The 20,244-nt window shown below is 33.5% G+C and overlaps 1 long non-coding RNA gene across 1 annotated transcript; it reads left to right on the top strand.

Annotated features, from left to right (window-relative positions):
- Positions 1–15,778: 15,778 nt before the first annotated feature.
- LOC107792630 (uncharacterized) lies at positions 15,779–16,863 on the top strand. Its single transcript, XR_012704141.1, has 2 exons — positions 15,779–16,102; positions 16,208–16,863. It is a non-coding gene; the product is annotated as an uncharacterized LOC107792630 (long non-coding RNA).
- The last annotated feature ends 3,381 nt before the right edge of the window (positions 16,864–20,244 follow it).

The following is a 20,244-nucleotide window of genomic DNA, read 5'->3' as shown; positions in this document are numbered from 1 at the left end:
CCTAATTTGAAATATTTTAAAGTGTGGGGGTGCCTTGCTAAAGTTATGTTGCCTGATCCTAAGAAAAGAAAAATAGGATCTAAAACATCTGATTGTATGTTTATTGGGTATGCTGAAAACAGTGCAGCATACAGATTTTTAGTAGTCAAAAGTGATGTACTTTAAAACAATACTATTGTTGAAACAAAAAATGCTGAAATTTTTTAAAGTATTTTTCCTTTAAAATTTGAGAAATTTTTTGATGCTCCTATTATTCCAAGTAATAATATTTCACATGTTCCAATTGTTCAAAATGATCTTGAAAGTGAGGATTTAAGAAGAAGCAAAAGACCAAGGAAAAAAAAAATCTTTTGGTAATAATTTTTATACTTATCTTGTGGATAATGATCTTTTAACATATTCTGAAGCTATTTCTTCGTCTGATGCCTCATTTTGTAAAGAAGCTATTGATGTAGAATTAAATTCAATTTTATAAAATAAAACTTGGATTTTAGTTGATTTACCTCCGGGAGCTAAACCCATTGGTTGTAAATGGATTTTTAAGAAGAAACTCAATACAGATGGTTCCATTGATAAATACAAAGCTAGACTTGTTGCAAAAGGTTTTACCCAAAAATAAAATGTTGATTATTTTGATACTTATGCTCCTGTAACTAGAATTTCCTCAATTCGTGTTTTACTTGCCTTGGCTTCTATTTATAAACTTTTTATTCACCAAATGGATGTTAAAACTGCATTTTTAAATGGTGATTTGGAAGAGGAAATTTACATGGAGCAACCTGAGGGTTGTATAGTGTCTGACCAAGAAAATAAAGTATGTAAATTGCTAAAAAATTTATATGGTCTAAAGCAAGCGCCTAAACAGTGGCATGAAAAATTTGATCAAATATTGATTAATGATGGTTTTTCATCAATTGAAGTAGATAAATGTGTTTATACAAAATGTATAGATGGTACATGTGTTATTATTTGCCTTTATGTGGATGACATGCTTATTTTTAGTTCTAGCCTTGATTTGGTACATAAAACCAAATTTTTTTTGTCTTCTAATTTTGAGATGAAAGACATGGGAGAAGCTAGTGTTATTTTAGGCATGAAAATTATAAGAGATGACAATAGTTTGATATTGACTCAAGAACATTATGTTGAAAAATTCTTAAAAATTTTGATAATTTTGATATGGTACCTGTAAGCACTCCTTATGATACTAGTAGTCAATTAAAAAGAATAAGGGAGATGTTGTAGATCAAAATAAATATGCTCAAATTATTGGTAGCCTAATGCATTTGATGAATTTCACTAGACCTGATATTGCATATGTTGTATGTAGATTGAGTAAATTATACTCAAAATCCGAGTCATGATCATTGAATTGCATTAGTAAGAGTAATGAAATATTTGAGAGGTACCATGAACTATGATATTAAATATAGTGAATTTCCCACTATACTAGAAAGATACAGTGATGCTAACTGGATCTCTGATTCTGATGAGACAAAATCTACTAGTGGTTATATGTTCACCCTCTGTGGGGGTGTTGTGGCATGAAAATAAGCTAAACAAACAATATAGCTAGATCCACCATGGAATCTGAGTTTGTGGCATTGGAATTGGTTGGCAATGAGGCTGAGTGGTTAAAGAACCTTTTGGCAAGTATTCCACTAGGAATAAAACCGATACATTCTGTGTCGATGCATTGTGATTGCCAAGCTGCAATAGCCATTACTAAAAATAAATCCTTTAATGGGAAGAGTAGACATATCCGATTGAGACATAATGTGATAAAGCAGCTGCTGGGAGATGGAGTTATTTCCATAGATTATGTGAAGTCAGAAGTGAATTTGGCCGATCCTCTAACTAAACCTTTGGGAAGAAAATTAATATCTGAAACATCGAGGGGAATGAGACTTTTGCCAATTTGAGTTATATCAACTATGATAGTAACCCAGCCTATGTGATTGGAGATCCCATGAAGTAGGTTCATATGGATAATAACAAGTCATTAGTTGATCAAATGTGCACTATTAAATTATATCCTTTGCTATGGTGTGTGTATATATAGTGCAAGACTGCAAGGAATGGGAGGTTGAGTTATTAAACTCTTAATATAATCCATAGCCTAATTTTAGGTGGTGTATTGCGCTGCAGAATACACTTAATGGATGGACCTATATAAGTGTGGAGTGGGTACGCTCCTATGAAATTTATGGCAAAAAATTTCTAGAGCACTCATGAAAATCAGGCACGCTCATAGGCCTATTAGCGCAAAACCGCGATAAACAATAAAGTGTGTGTGTGTGTGTGTGGGGGGGGTATAATATGATAGATAAGATACTAAACTTACAAAAGAATTCTTGGTTCATAAAAGTTTTGAATTTCACCAATCGTTCTCTAAGTTTAATCTTATTTTATCCAGGTCTGGTTCGTAGTCCAAGAGACACCAGATGCGACGCGTTATGCTCATTTGTGAAAACCCAGCAAATTTTTTTATTTCATTATGATATTCTTTTGAGCTATGTGGGGGATTGTTAAAAAAAATAATATTTTTAATATCTCAAAAGAATATTCAAATTGACAATAAATTAGAATAATTTTGAGTATAATGTTTATTAACATTAAATGAGTATTAAAATCAATTATATTTTTGTAAGTTTGAAATTGACCAAAGAATGGTCTTTGTCCGTTTGCTAGTATTAAATATAATAATCATTTCCTTTAAAAGTTAAAAGGAATGGTTATAACTGTTTCGGTTTTGAAATTGAATTTTTAATGAATTTTAAAGTCTCATTCATTTCAGATCTTGGTATTGAATTCTTAACATTTTCTTATTGATTTCTTAGCATTGAATTCTCAAAGAATTTTACCGTTTCTACATTTCAGATGTCCATCTTCTTGGACTATAAATAAAGCTATTTGTTTGTGTTCATTGTAGTAGTGTGGAAAAAAGTTTAAAAAAAATTAGTAGTGTGGAAAAAAGTTAAAAAAAATTTCTTCCATTTTCTTTTGTGCTGGGTTTTCTTTTATACAATCTTTGTTGTTTCTGCTCCTAGTTATACTAGAAGAGCTTGTTGAATCCTGGGGGATACGCCTAATATTATTCATCTCGGTGTGGGCGAAATATCCTTAATGACAGTGCCTTTGACACGCCTCAAGCTAAACCTTTTATTCTCATAATCATCCAATTTTTCCAACAGCGTATACATGTTCATTTAGCTGTAAATATATTCTCCATGTAACAAATAATGCATCTTCATTCTTTGGTTGGCGGCTCCTTGGTGCTATTTGTACATCATGACCCTTTACAAATTTGAATTTAAGAAAATGACCTTTTTAGATTTTTTATGTGCAAAAGATAGATCTCTTGCGTGTAAAAGTAAATCTCCTATATTTTAAAAAAAAGGTAGAGTCATAAAACTAAAAAAAGCTTGTAAAAAAGCCAAAAAACCCCTTGCTTGCCTTTCCTCTCATTGTTCCTCTTCTACTTGGGGTAATTTAATGATAATTTTAGAGAAAATAATCAATGTAATACAAACTCTGAATAATGACCTCATCTGCTTACAATACAAGTATAAACTAACTAATTATAATTAGAATGGTCATTGTTTTGATGATCCTTCTGTATGGGCAAAAAATTTCATGTCACGTATCTGACTTGGTCGACGGATATAGAAGCCTTTGAAGGCTACTATACATTGGCATTATAACATATCAAAAGGTCGAGGTCATATATCAAAGGCAGATCATCATCGAGGTCGAGGTAGCTTAATAGAAGACGAGGACGAGCATCCATCCTCGGCGCAGAGAAACAGATAGTTCAAAGATTTTGATTCCCTAAAGGAGATATCCTAGCACATATTCCCCTTTGTTGTACTATCTAGGGTTTTGAGGCTCATGTATTCTTAGAAATAGGAAGAGTTATAGTTCTAAAAGGGGATCTGACCATTTTTATAAAGAACAATATTGACATTCTCTGTGAAAATTCTCTCATTATTGAATACATACAAGGTTTACCTTTACACTTCTTTTTTCTCTTTCTCTCGTGATCCAAGAAGAATCGAAATATTCAATAACTTATCATCGTCCATCATTGTCATAAGGATCAGTTAAAAATCTCACCGTTGTTGGGTGAATCTTTTTTTATTTATTACTTGAATGTCGCTTATCATTTATATTCTTAAATCATTATTGTTCCATTATTGCTCCAAGATATTATTATCTGGTAACACACATTTGGTACTCTTCATAAATATACTACTAAATTTGTCATTGGATATTAATATTGACTTAGATTAATTATTTTCATTATAAATCTAATTGTATAAAAATTTAGATCTAAATTTTGGGTCACACACCTTCACCGGTGGCCTTCATCACACAACTACCGCCATTGTTCACCTCGACTGCATGAGCACCACTTCACAACCACCTCCATCAGCCTCCTTCCTTGACCACGACTACCATCGCTCATCATCTTATAACCAATATCGCCAATCACCACAACGGTCGACGCTAGCTTTTAGAGCTAGCGTGTTTTATCTAACAAATAGTTTTTACAACACCACTGAAACTAAAATTTTATTTATATAATATTTACTTATTGAATTATTTGAATTTTATTGTATTAGTTGTTAAAGAAAGATAATCTAGACACATTCAAACGCTAGGAAGACAAACAATCTTAATTGTCCAATTCCAAAATAAAGATAATATCAAATTAGTCTGATTGTAACGTCATCTTTTTAACTTCAAGCCCAGAGGATTTAGGAGATGGCAAAGTGGAAGGCAGGTAAAAGTCAAACCTCATTGATGGAAGTAAGAATATCATTAGAAAACTTTTACTCAGTTATCACTGGAAAGAAGCTGAGGCTCATATTTAATAAAGGAGACTTTGAGAAATTACTATGTTTTAGTGGTTATTAGCTAGTTGTATGTATCATTTACTATATTACTTCATATATAGTTATATTTATAGATTTTTTAGAGTGTATTTGATGTATTTAAGCTACTATATTCATGAATACAGTAACATTTCTAGACGTGAATCAAGAGATTACAGCTAGACAGATTTTTGTATTCGACTGTATTCGTGGCGTGAAACATGAGATTACAGCTGGACAGATTATTATATTCGACTGTATTCACGGCGTGAAACAGGGGATTACACTGTTTTTAAACGGAAAGTGAATCAATTAACATAATAGACTCCTAATATAACTCAACAAACTCAATTATAACACACAAATTTTGTATTTTCACTTATAAAAAAGATTCTCAACCGAAAAATCCCAAAAACATAGCATTCTTCAAAGAAATTATATAATACATCTGAATACATAAATTATATTATTTAAAAAAATATATGAGTACATTCATGGAATATAGCGAGATAATGAATACAATGAAACATATAGAATACAATGGGATACATTGAAATACAATGAAAAAAAAAGACAACGAATATAATGAAATACATAGAATACAGCAAGATACATTGAAATACAATGATAAAAAGGACAATGAATACAATGAAATACAGCGAGATACATTGAATATATTAACAGAAAATTCAAGTTGCTCAGCCCCCAGCTCCGTCGTCTTTGTTCAATAAAAAACAATATTAGCTACGAAATTTTCAACTATTGAAAAACATATGAATATAATAGCACCCAATTGTTTACATATCACACTAAGTTCCAGCGGAAAACTGATCTCACATCTTGACCATAAAGAATATGGTGTTGACTTCATCAATGCTTTTTCATTCCATCAATGCAGTCATGGCCTAATATACAGTGCAATCCCAAAAAAACCATCCTATGGAGATACGCAGATGAATACATTTTCTGCATCTGCTTTTTAGGGCGTGTAACAGAAAGCCGATGCAAATAGAAAGAGATATGGGGTAGGGGATAGGAGAAATTTGAAGGGATATGAGAGAGAAAAATAATACAAAGCTTATAGAATATAATTTTTTAAAAGGGTATTTATTTAAAATAAATAAAGTATCAACCTTTGCTATAGGATGTAACTGATCCTTTAATAAATTCGTTGATCCTTTTGTATCTTACGTTTTTTATTGTTCAATGGCCACTCCCGATTAATTTGAAAAGAATAAATTGTACAACTTTCAGAGATTGCAGACTTTGCCTTGCGCTGTTAGTTGAGGTCCATCGTAGCTACTTTAATAACCCTCTAAACACATTGTGATGGCTCAATTAGTTGTCCTTTGGCACTTTATAATCTTGGAATTTTTTCCTTCCTGTACTATATATAAAACTTTATTATCAAATATGTGCATAGTATCTAAATTACCCCTCTAGTCCATATTTTTCATACAATATTTGTACCATTCGTTTATTAGAAATTAATAGGACAGAATCTTCCCTTAATAACGCGCGAAAAATCAAGAAAGAATCTTGGGATTGATTGATTCTACATTAAATTCAAGTTTTGAAACAGAAAGGAGATTTCGCATCTGCGTAATTTACTCTTAAACTACAATTCAAAAATTTTTAAAAAAAATACGAACAGCTTCAACAAACTGAATTCAAATTGTAGAGTTCAAATCTTCGAGATTCAACAACTCAACATTGCTATATTCTGTTCTTCGTTATTTTCAAAAATCAAATTGACGATCATATATCTGTTCTTCATCTTTTTTTCTCTCAATCTAGAAATCCAAAAAAACGAAAAAATTTAGAATAATACATCAGCAACAATACGCAATCATGTCCAAAATCGCAATCATGCTACAATTGAATGGGAATTGGGATAACTATGGCAGATTTAGAGATTTTGAAGTTGATGCCATTGTGGTAGATGAGAATGCAAGCTACAGTATTCTGATTTCTACAATTGCAGAACAACTATCGATTGATACTTCAGAAAAAATTGTAGAAATCAAATACATGGTGAACGACAATTGTCCCCCAATGGAGATTAGGAATGATATGGGGGTTCGTGTGTATATGGAGACCAAAAAGGAGGATAAAAACTTAAGTTCATATCCGTTATGTATAAGTGTACGAGATTTCAATATAGAATTAGCAATCACCAACGATAATACAAGTGCAGGTTTGTATAGTTCGAAATTGCATAGAATTATGGTTTTACGGTATTGTCTACAAAATTACTACATTTACCTACAATTAAACTACAAATCAGTTTAATGAAAGAATAAAGCAATGTTGTTTTCAAAATTATCTACAAAGTTACTACATTTATACGATAAAATAAACTACAATCTATGATTAGAAATTGTTGATTTCAAAATGTGGTCTTCAAATAAAACTACAATCTATGTTTAGAACAAAATCTAGTCAAATAAAATACAAATCAGTTTAATTATGTACGAAGCAGTATTGTTTTCACAAATTTCTACAAATTGCAACAGTTATAGTACAATTTAACTACAATGTCTGACATCCTAAAATGAATGACTACAAAATTTTCACTATATCTACAAATTATCTACAAAGATTCTACAAAATTATAATGACACTGTTTATCTTTATTTTGATGCAGGTTCGTCTGGATCCCTAAAGTTAATTGATATGCCATCATCTCCAGCTATAGAGGAATATCAAAGTGAAATAATAACAGAATCTACGCAAACTGCTATTGAAGAAGGACAAGTGTATCAGGACAAACAAACTGTAGCTGCTGCAATGAAGCATTTTTCTGTGATGCACAAGTTCCAATTCAAAATTAAAAGATCTAGTCATAGAAGGTATGGAGATATTTGTGGAGAAAAGATCATTAAAAGCAGTGTTTTACTCAAGATATATGTTTTTTAAACATTGTAGATAAATTGTAGTTACATTGTAGTTAAATTGTAGTTTATGTTACTTTAGTTAAAACAGTCCTTTTGTTGCATCTACATTTATAATCTGTATTAAATATTGTATTTTTTTGTAGCTACTGGCTTGTATGCATTGGTGAAAACTGTAAATGGCACTTCAAGGCAACGTCAATTAATGATTCCGCAATGTTCAAGATAAGGAGTTTCAACCGACAACACACATGCTCCTTAATGGACGAAACATTCATACAACACAAACGTACTGCAGCTATAGTTGGTAGCATGGTCACTCCAAAGTATTGTGATCCTAAGACTGTTTACACACCAAAGAACATACAAACTGACATGTTATCCGAACACGGAGTGAACCTAAGCTACATGTAAGCATGGAGAGCAAAGGAAAAGGCTTTACAGTTTTTGAGAGGGAATCCGGCTGACTCCTACAGTAAATTACCCAAATATTTTTATATTCTTGAGGAGACTTATCCTGGTTCGGTTGTTAAATTGAAGAAGACAACAGATGAATTCTTCTTATACGCATTTGTTGCTCTTTATACATCAATAAGTGGTTGGCAACATTGTAGGCCAGTAGTAGTAGTTGATGGGACATTCTTAAAGTCAGTCTACAAAGGTATTATGCTGACAGCAAGCACCATGGATGCAACAGGTAAAAAGTGTAAAAATTTTGTAGTTATTTTGTAGGCAGTCTATAAAATGTAGATACATTATAGTAATTTTGTAGTTATTTTGTAGCTATTACATGAAATGTAGATAAATTGTCTATATTATGAAGATATATTGTAGTTGTTATGTATTTATATTTTTATATACATTTTCAAAGCTGCCAATTAATATTTTATGAATTAATAATACAACAACAACAACAACAACAACAACAACAACAACAACAACCCAGTATAATCCCACACGTGGGGTCTGGGAGGGTAATATGTACGCAGACCTTACCCCTACCCCGAAGGGTAGAGAGGCTGTTTCCAGGAGACCCTCGGCTAAAAAAAACAACAGAAAACGACGCATCTTGGAAGTGGTTCTTTGAGCAATTCAAGCAGGCATATGGTGAAAGACCTTCAATGTGTGTCGTTTCATATAGGAATGAGACTATACTGAAGGCAACATCAATTGTCTATCAGGGCATGCCACACTACTCTTGCATGTGGCATATTTGGACAAATATAAGGTCAAAATTCAAGAAGGGTCATCTACAATTACATGAATTGTACTTTGCGACAGCACGGTCATACACTCTGGATGAATTTAATGAAAGGATGTCGACGATTGAATTGGTAGACCCGCATGTGAAATCTTACCTATATAATATTGGCTATCATAGATGGTCAAGAGTACATGCAACAGTGAATAGAACGTGGACAATGACATCAAATATTGCAGAGTCGTTAAACGCTGTAATAAAAGATGCAAGAGAGCTACCGATATTTGACCTTTTAGAGTATATGCGGACACTGCTAGAACGTTGGACCAACGAGAAGTTATTGAAGGCGAAGGGTACTTTCACATTTCTTGGGTCCAAATTCAACAAAGAATTAGAGAATAACAGAACATTATCTCAGAAGCTTAGGGTAAGATCTGTTTATTTGGTGCAAAAAAAATAAATTACTTAATATGTAGTGTTTCTAGATTGTAGATAAATTGTAGGTTGTGGATAAGGTGTAGAATATTTGTAGATGATTTGTAGATAAGTTGTAGATAATCTATTTTTATGATTGAGATAATATTTTTTCTGTTTGTTCTGCAATTGTAGGTGAGGGCTTCAACAGATCATATACATACTGTGTTAGATGGTGTGAAGCGGTACATTGTGTGTCTAGAAAACAAGAAATGTAGCTGTGGCCAATTCCAACTTGAAGAACTTCCATGTGTGCATGCTTTGGCAGCATTAAGGCACAGGAATGAAACATATGAAAACTATTGCTCTTTGTATTACACAAGGGAGAGCCTTCTGCGTACGTATGAAATACCAGTAAATCTTCTTCTTGATGAAAGCAAATGGAATGTGCCACAACATATTTTGATGAGGTAGTAAATCCACCGACGGGCGATAAAAGGCAGCTAGGGAGACCTCAAAAGGAAAGATATAAAACATATGATGAAATAAAGTCAAGGAAGTACAAGGTGTCATGTGAAAATTGTGGAGGTGAAGGGCATAACAAAAGATCTTGCAAGAATGCGCCCAAGAAGAAATGAATATCATGTAGTTAGAATAGTTATTCAAACTAATTGTTAGTGAGTTAAAATTAGCAGATTTTTTGTGTAATCGTTTAAGTTTTTAAAGATCATTATGAAGTAGACTACAATTTGTTTATGTGTGTTTAATATGATTTTATGTATTGTGTCAGGCATCTAAATTTGTCTTTGATATAGTGTAACTAAATTTTAATATTTATTATCTACAATACAACTGATATTAAAAAAGTAACTTTAATGTAAAGTGTTTCCAAATTGTCGGTAAAATATAGGTTAAATGTAGTTAAATTGTAGTCTTGGTAATAATTTGTAGATGATTTGTAGATAAATTGTGGATAATATATTTCTATGATTGGAGTATTTATTTCTTCTGTTTGTTGTGTAATTTAACTTCAACTGACAGTTATATACATATATTACCTAGAACTTGAAGGTATTTCATAAAAATTATGAACATATACAACTACAAAATTATATACAATAACTACATTGAGTGTTTCCAAAATGTAGATATTGTGAAGATTATTTGAGGCAAATTGTATTCTAACATCAAAATACTCATGTTTAATATAATGAAAATATAGTGTTGTAAACAACCAATTTATATTCAAGTGTGTTGCAATAAAAATGGTATGCTGTAGTTGTATATAAAAAAAACAAAAAGGTAGTGTATTCTCCTTCAACTACAAATTGGCATCAACTAAACTAGGAAAACAAGACACTATTTCTTCTTTCTCTGGACTCTAGTCTTCTCATTCAAAGCAGGAGCACCCTTCCTCCTTGCTAGCCTGCCTGTAAGCTCACTTTCACTGATTGACCCATCTTCTTGCTTCTTTGCATAGTCCCATAGGAGAGCTCCATAACGTCTACGGTGTTGGTCGATATCCGAAAGGTCTTTAAAAGGGATTGACAAATCTCCAAGGCTAACATACTCCGCAAAAGCAACTACAAATACACCACAATCGCTGCATAAGACAAAAAAAATTAATTATTTAACAAATGATTATAAAAAAAAATTAAACATCTAGAAAGAGAGAATAGTTTTTTTACAGTGATCCTTCCTTTTGCTGTGGAATCTCCGCAACCATCCACTGTATGTTGAGAGGGTCTGTAACTGGTTTCTCAATGTATGCCTTTGTGGTCTTGAAGTCAATGTCTTTACGTTTCCTGTAGAAACCAGTGCAAGACAAATACAGAGGGACAATGATTGAAAACTTATCAACACATGATTCAACAACATTATGATGATGTGAAGACACCATGGAATCATACACATAAAGTTGCATGTCCGCTATGTCGAAAACGACCAACAACCAATGGAAATTCTCTACAATGTTCACGGGCATGATGACATAGTCAACTTCATCCCAAGCAACATTAGCAAGAAGTCTATACCCAAGAATATATTCTGCAACATCATCATCGGGTTTAACAACCAAATACTTTTTTTCTGGCGGAGAACTTATAAGCTTCTCATAGATTTGTTCAATCTTTGACTTGAACAAGCAATCGGGTGTTGTAAACCTAGTGTTGTTGTTGCTGGGGCCATATTTGCCTTTTTTTCTCAGGTAATACATAATAACATCAATGTGCTGCAAAATAAAATAAAATCTACTATAAGCTACAGTGTAACTACAATTATCAACAAAGCAGCTACATTTTAAACTACAAAGCCAGAATTCAAATAATCTAACTTTAGCTGCTATACACAGCAACTACCATAAGGTCTCAATAATATCTACATTCAAACTACAGTTAATATTATAAGTCTTCAACTTGCTCTACAATTTAACTACAAATTAACTACAATCATGAAATACAGATATACCAATTCTGTCCAAATTACCAAATATACAATTTTTACATACAATTCATCATCACATATGATACATAAGGTCCAACCTAAATACAATCACACTATAAATAATAAGAGCAACATTTATAAGAAATGTCTACATTATATCTACAATTTATAATAAAAGGCATGGTCACATATATTTCATATCTACAATATAACTACAATTATACTACAAAACAGAAGACAAAATATATCTTGTGAATTTATTCTTTGATACTTACCGAGTCATTGAGGACTTGTCCGGGGTGAGCAAGGGAATAAAACCAGTCCTTCTTATCCACCTTTTCAACTCCAAGGTCTAACCAAGGCTTGATTTGGTTATCCTTTATGGAAAATGGAGCCTTCCTCCTGTAACAACAAATAAATGTCCAATTAAAAAAATCACAGAATGAATTACATATTTAAACTTTAAAATGTTGAAATGAAAGTGTCAAATAAGCATTCATACCTCTTAGATACTTTGTCACTACAGTGGTATAACCACTTGTTGAACTTATCTAACACATCAGAATCTACATTTTTACCTATAAGAGTTGTGAAGGAGTGCTTGAGGTAGAAAAATTTAGGTCCAATAGAGTTGCTGCCTCCAGAACTATATAGAGGTATGAAAGGTGATCGTGCATGTTTCCCCGGTTGCCTGGTTCTCCCTGGATGAATAGGGGTTGCTTCATCTGGTAAGGGCTCGCCATACTTAACCAATTGTGTTAAGTTGTCTGGCAACTCAAAGTCATCCAATGTCACACCCTTCATATCAATGCCTGATCCTTCAAAAACAACTTCATCCACATGATGTGCATCTTCACCTTCATTTAGCTGTTTCTCAATGACTTGTTCTGTCTGAGCTGCTACAGTCACTTCGTGAATTGGGAACTGTGCATTGATATCTCAATATCTGTTACATAAAATATAACTTACTTAACAGGAATGTAAAATTGTATAAATAACAATTATTTATTCTGAATGACAGTATCATATTATACCTGCTTGTTCTACCTCAGCTGCTTCTTGAAATTCTGAATAACAATTATTTTTCATGAGCATATCTTCCCTTATCATTCTTCATCTCCTCCCCCTGCTTTTCACAATTCTCGTGATCCCTTTACAGACATTTTACCTACTCCTACAACCTCTGCACCTTCACGTGTTCAGGTTCCTCACCCTACCTCACTTATGGCTTCTTCTCCTTATGCTCCTCATTCCTTTTCTTCTCCTTTTCTACTACCTTTTCTACTATTCCTTCCACTGTACCCCTTAGGAGATCCACTAGAGAATCTAACATACCTACCTACCTTCAAGACTATATCTGCTACACATCCATTCATACTTTTTCTATGAATTCCAAGATTACCTCTACTGAGATTCACATGCATGAACCTCAGTTTTACCATCAAAAAACACTTCATACTGTCTGGCAGGATGCTATGATTAAAGAATTTCAAGCCTTGGAGGCAAATCAAACTTGGGGCATTGTCCCTTTGCCTCCAGGAAAGAAGGCCATACCATGCAAATGGGTATATAAAATCAAACAAAAGTCTGATGGTTCAGTTGAGAGATACAAGGCAAGATTAGTGATTAGGGGTGATTCTCAGAAAGAGGGCATAGACTATTTTGAAACTTTCAGTCCAGTTATCAAGATCACAACTATAAAGTGCCTTCTTACTTTTGAAGTCAAGCATGGTTGGGCAGTGCACCAGTTGGATGTCAACAATGCTTTTCTACATGGAGATCTACATGAAGAGGTGTACATAAAAATCCCTTTGGCTTTAACTGTTGCTCCTTCTTCCTCTGATCCTCATTTGGCTTAAAAGTTGAAGAAATCTCTCTATGGTCTAAAGCAAGCTTCCAGAAAATAGTTTGCAAAGCTCTCACAGTCTCTCCTTTCCAGAGGTTACTCCCCTAGCAAAAATGACTCTTCTTTGTTCACCAAAATCACTGCCTCCTCCATTGTCATTTTGGTAGTATATGTGGATGATATCTTTTTAGCCAGAGATAATGGTCAAGAAATTGCAGACCTGAAAGCTTTTTTGGATCAGCAAATCAGAATCAAAGATCTTGGTTCTGTTCATTATTTCTTTGGTCTTTGAGGTCTCTCTGGTAGAAGGTGGTTATGTAGTCCATCAACACAAGTACACAACTGACCTCCTATATGAATTTCACTGTTTGGATGTAAGCCTGTCACCACTCCTCTTGATCCCCAGAACAAGCTTCATATTGACTCTGATGATCCCATTTCTGCTTCTATCTACAGAAGGTTGATTGGCAAGCTGAACTTCTTGCAGCACACTAGGCCTGACATCTCCTTCTCTGTTCAATATTTAAGTCAGTTTTTGGTGTCTCCTAAAGTTCGTCATATGTTGGATGCACTACATGTTTTTAGATATCTTGCCAATGACCCTGCTCAAGGTGTCTTACGCAGCAGTTCTTCTGATTTCACCCTTAAAGCTTACTCTAATTCAGACTGGGTTGCCTGCCCTATCAAGGAGATCTGTTACTGGATATTTTGCTCTTCTTGGTGATTCTATTGTTTCTTGGAAGTCCAAGAAGCAGCCTACTGTTTCCTTAAGCTCTGCTGAAGCTGAATATAGAGCCTTGAGACAGGTGGTTGCTGAGGTTTCTTGGTTGCTTAGGCTTCTTGCTGATATGGGTTTATCTATTACTTCTCATGTTTCTATTTTTTGTGATAGTCAAGCTGCTGTACATATTGCCAGAAATCCAGTTTTTCATGAGCGCACCAAACACATTGAAGTGGATTGTCATTATGCTAGGGATGTTCTTTCTTCTAGGGTGATTTTTTTTCAGCATGTGCATACTTCTGCCCAACTAGCTGATATTCTTACCAAGGCCTTAACAGGTGTTCCTCATCACAGACTTTTATGCAAGCTTTGTGCTCGCTCACCCTCAAGCTTGGGAAGGGGGGGGGGAGGGTTTGATAGACCCTTAATGCCAAGCCCAGATCCTGGTTGAGCTTCTAAAGTGTTGGGCCTCTTCTTATTGGGTCATCTTTCATTTTTGCACTTCACGGACCCGGCCCTTGTCCGGTTATTTTCAATTTTAGCTACAATCATTTGTACATATAAATAGAGTTAGTTGACTCTATTCTAAATTTAATGGATCAGTTTTTATTTACCCAATTGTCTCTCAATTCTTCTCTCTTACCGACTTAGACATTTAGGATTTTCTCCTTGATCCAATTCTCAAATTTCTCGTTGATTTCATAGGTTAACAAATATCGTCCTGTATTTGCCATTTGGATATCAGCCTTAATCTAATAGGAAATCTCGTCTGTCCGTCTCCGTCCTACAACTTACAAGAATTTGTCCTAAAGCCATTAATAGCATATTGGCATACAACATGATCAACATGAGAAAACAAAATTGCCCTTACTATATTTTGAACGATGACGGACTCAAAAAATGGCTATTACTATCTTCTTTTTATCTTTTGTCAGCTAAAAATAAAAGAAAAGTTTAAGCAAAAGAGAAAACGAGATGGCACACATTCTTCTCATATTGACTAAGGAAGTTTGATAAAAGGAAAGTTGTTTTGAATTTTCGTTTTCCAAATGCAATTCAGAGTTCTTCTGAATAATGTTCCTTTCTCCGTCGTCATTAACATATTAGTAATACGAAAATTCAGCTTCTGCTTACTGTTTAACAAAAACAAATATACTTAAATGGATCATCTTTGTCATCTCGATTACGGCGTGTTTCTTTTATTTAAATTACATTAAGTTGTATTTGGACATGGTCCACACCTTCGGCCATAGTTTTAGTCTTCCTTTCTGTTGAGACATAAATGATGTCTTTGGTCATCACGTCCCACAAAAACCTTTTATTTTCGAGTTAAGCTTTTATCCGTAAATAGTTTAATTTTTATACTATCACATTACGTAAATAATAATTACAACTAGTCTTTTATAAAAAAACAAGACAAGTTATCTGCTACGTTTAAATCCTTTATTACTCCACTTGCAACCTGGAGGAGATACCCCATAGAAAAACCCTTCTTTATATCAATTCTATCAGCCCAATCCCTTTTGTGCTATTATCCTTTTCGAGCCCCTTTTTATATTTCTGTTTTAAGGCCAGTCCAGATATACATTTCATGCCAATATGTCCCAACGATTAAATTATAAATACCTCAACCAATATAGCGTCTTCAATCATTAAAAGCTTAAGTTGCTTTTCCCACTCTCCAAAGTTGCGCTGTTATCTTAATTAGTAGCTCCCCTACCTATTTATTTTCTTCCTATCCGTCTTTATAATTCTTGCATATTATATATTTAATGATCTCATTTTCTTTATATCTTCTTCCTGATCATACAGACTTGTACAAAGTGAGAATGAGCGCAAAGGCTAGCAAAGAAAGCAAAATTAAGAAGTGCATAAAAGCACCCATCAGAGTTTTAATTAAAGCCAGGGATTTCTATGTCCATAGCCTGATGGATTGTTCTGGTACAATTGGCTATGGAACTGTTATGGGTTGTCCTGCTGTTGCACAAATCTCCTCTTTGCCCAGAAGTTTTAGTGCCAATTCGTCTATGTCAAGTAAGGATGAAGATTTTAGGGAGCTGATTCGAATCGCTTCGAAAAGGAGTCTTGTAAATAAGGTGGAAACGGAGATTCTGAGGCAAAAATCACTTGCTAAAAATGGGGTGAATATTAATGTGGTGCCTAGGAGTCGTTCTGTTGCTATTGGAAGAATTGATGAAGATAAGCCGTGTGATTTTGGTGAGGATGTTAAAGTGACTGATGTGTTTCAAAGAAGTAGAAGCTATGCTATTTCTTCTAGAACAAAAGGAATGTTCTGAAGCAAAATTTGGAAGAAGGGAAAACAAGGCAAGCTGTTGTAATATTCTCTTCTTATTACTGTTTGTTGGATTGTTTTTGTTATTCCTCTTTCCCTGTTGTCATATACTGTTGCATATACATGTTCAGTTACCTGTCAATTCTCCGTGTAATGAACTCAACATCTTTCATTCTCAGGTTGCCCTGCTTCTTGATCATATTCTTCTCTTTTCTTAAAGAAAAAGATATTTCTTTGTCGTTTAAAGTACAACTAAGTATATTTTCCACTATGAACCAGGCCCAGCTAATGGAAATTAGAGAGCTTGTCGACAAGTAGAAGTGGAAAATAGAGATCCAGAATTTAAATTCTATGATTTCAATATTTAAGGTTCAATATCTTTAAAATTATGGGTTCATATCTATTATTTATTGCAATATTAGTAAGTTTTTATGCATACATTTATTCAACACGTCAAAAGTATTGGGATCAGTTAAATCCGATACCGAAAGTCTATATCCGCCTCTGTCGACAACCCATGTTAAATATTTGCTTTAGCAGTGGGGGCCAGGGGGTATCGCATTTCGGGGGAGGTGGGTTTAATCTAAAACTATGATTCATCAGCTTAACAAATCTACCTTCTAAGTGAGTTGGAAAATAAATTTGTGAATAAACAAAGGTTTATAGGTAAAATCATTGTTTCAATTGAAATTAAATACTCTCAATCCAGTAATTCAATATTCACACTATTCCAAAACAAATAATTCAATATTTCACCCTTTTCCAAATACAAGAGTTGTGTTCTTTGTATATAAAAATAGTGACCAGTATTTACAAGTTCTGTATTTGAGACATTAAATGGGCCTGTAGTATTTTAAATCAATGCATGCAGAATAATACTATTGCACCTGCTATTACTTTATGGCAATAGGTGTAAACCAATAATAAATGTACAATTTATATACATTCAAATACTCCTACCTACATATAGATGTGTGTCTCCAAATTAAGACGACTGAATGCAGTAAGTGCTATCGCACACGCTGTGGACATACTACATCTTTCACTGTGTGTATTCTGATGAGTCTGTATTATAGTATTACCAAACAAGTTTGTTGCACTTATATATGTATCAACTTGACCTGTACATTTCTTCGCGCTCTCACTCATTCGGATGCCAATTGATGAGTATATATTTATTGTCATTCCAGAGTCATTCATGCACTTGTCTTTCAAGTAAATTTTCAGCTTTATCCAAATCTAAGCGACACTCTTCGTGCTACATTTACGAAACTCTCACATATATTATTGGTTTATTTCTCAAATTTCTGAGAAACTCAAAATTCTTTAGAAAAACTAAGTTATTTATTAGGTCGAAATTGTTATGAAATAAAAGCAATTTAGTAAAACATGAACAAGAAATAAAGACAATTTAGTAAAACATGAACAAGAAAGAGATAGAGAGAAATGAAGAAATTTTCTTCTTCAATTGTGTGTATTTTCCTATCTATTACAAGGCCTTTATATAGGCATGAAAAGTGAAGAAAATATGTCATGGAATATGTCATTGAACATAGAAAATATGTCATTGAATATGTCATTAACCATTTGAGAGAAAGATCATGGAGGACGAGTAGACATCCACCATATTTTGATTTTTATCATAACACTCCCCCTTGGATGTCCATAAATAATATGCCTCGTTAAAACCTTATTAGAAAAAAAACCCTATGGGAAAAAAAAATCCTAATGAAGGAAAAAGAGTACACATATTTAGAAATACACCTTTTGGTTGCCTCGTTAAAAACCTTGCAAGGAAAACCCAATGGGACAAAACTTTGTAAGGGAAAAAGAGTACAACGCGTATTAACTCCCCCTGATGAGATCGTCAGTTCACATCGTTGAGCTTTCGTATCCCAATCTTGTACACTAGTTTCTTGAAGGTTGACGCCAGTAGATATTTGGTGAACAAATCAGCCATATTATCACTTGAACGGATCTGTTGCACATTAATATCACCATTCTTTTGAAGATCATGTGTGAACAATAATTTAGGTGAAATATATTTTGTCCTAACTCCTTTATGAATCCTCCCTTTAATTGGGCTATGCATGTTGTATTTTCTTCATACAAAACTTTGGGTAGTTTATCACACTTCAAACCACATTTGTCTCGAATAAGATGTATAGTAGACCTAAACCATACACATTCTCGACTTGTTTCATGAATAGCAATTATCTCGGCATGATTAGAAGAAGTAGCCACGATTGATTGCTTAGTTGATCGCCAAGATATGACAGTGCCACACATGTAAACACATAACATGTTTGAGATCAAGCCTTGTGTGTGTCAGATAAATACTCCACATCGACATAACCAACAAGATCGGTATTGCAATCATTGCCATAAAATAAGCCCACATCGGTAATCCCCCTTAGATAACGCAATATGTGCTTGATTTTTTTCCAATTTATCCTTGAGCGGAGCTATATCTTGTTAAGACATTAACTGAAAAGGTTATGTCATGCCTTGTATTTTTAGCAAGATATATTAGCGCACCAATTGCATTACGATATGGTACTTTAGGACCAAGAAGCTCTTCATTATTTTCATGAGGTCAAAGTGGATCTTTATTTATATCGAGTAATCTCACAACCATCGGGGTACTTAATGGATGTGCTTTATCCACATAGAAGCTCTTTAAAATCTTTTTAGTGTATGCTGATTGAAGGACAAAAATTCTATCTTTCATATATTCAATTTGTAGATCAAGACAAAATTTTGTCTTTCCAAAATCTTTCATTTCAAATTCTTTCTTTAAACAGTCTACTGCTTTAGGAAGCTCTCTGGGAGTTCTAATGATATTTGAATCATCAACATACATGGCGATTATAACAAATTCAAATCCATATCTTTTTATAAGGACACAAGGACAAATTGAATTATTCTTATACCCTTCTTTCAACAAGTATTCTCTCGGGCGATTATACCACATGGGCCCTGATTGTTTCAATCCGTATAAGGATTTTTGAAGCATTATTTAATAAATTTCTTGGAAACCTTAATATGCTCCAAGACAATTTAAATCTTTCAATGATATCCACTATACGCATATCAAGTTTTTCATATATTGCCAGATTAAAACCTGAAGTGACTATATCCACTATAAGAGAACATGTTTCCATATAATCAATGTGAGGATATTTACTAATTTTCTTGTGCCACAAGTCGTCTTTATGTCTATCGACTTGAAACTTTCGCACAAGAACACATTTATACCTCAATTGACTTTATACTTTTAGGTGTTGGACTATCCGTCCAACTTCACATTTTTCAAGTGAAGTAAATTTCATTGCGTATTTTTTATTTGGCCAATCTTTTATCCGTCCAAATTTCATGACAGATTTGATCTCAAGATCCTCGTCAATATTAATCATATTGAGCGCTACATTATATTAACAATATCGTCGACAATCATTTTATGTCGGTTTCATTATTACCCAATAAAGACATAACTTATTGAGATCTCTTTATTTCATTATTTTCAGGTACCTGAGCCTCTCCCATGAGGTCTTAT

Source organism: Nicotiana tabacum, chromosome 3 (genome assembly GCF_000715075.1).
Source record: "Nicotiana tabacum cultivar K326 chromosome 3, ASM71507v2, whole genome shotgun sequence".
NCBI classification, from domain to species: Eukaryota; Viridiplantae; Streptophyta; class Magnoliopsida; order Solanales; family Solanaceae; genus Nicotiana; species Nicotiana tabacum.
The sequence above is the reverse complement of the archived record's forward strand: the minus strand, read 5'-3'. Positions and strand labels throughout refer to the sequence as shown.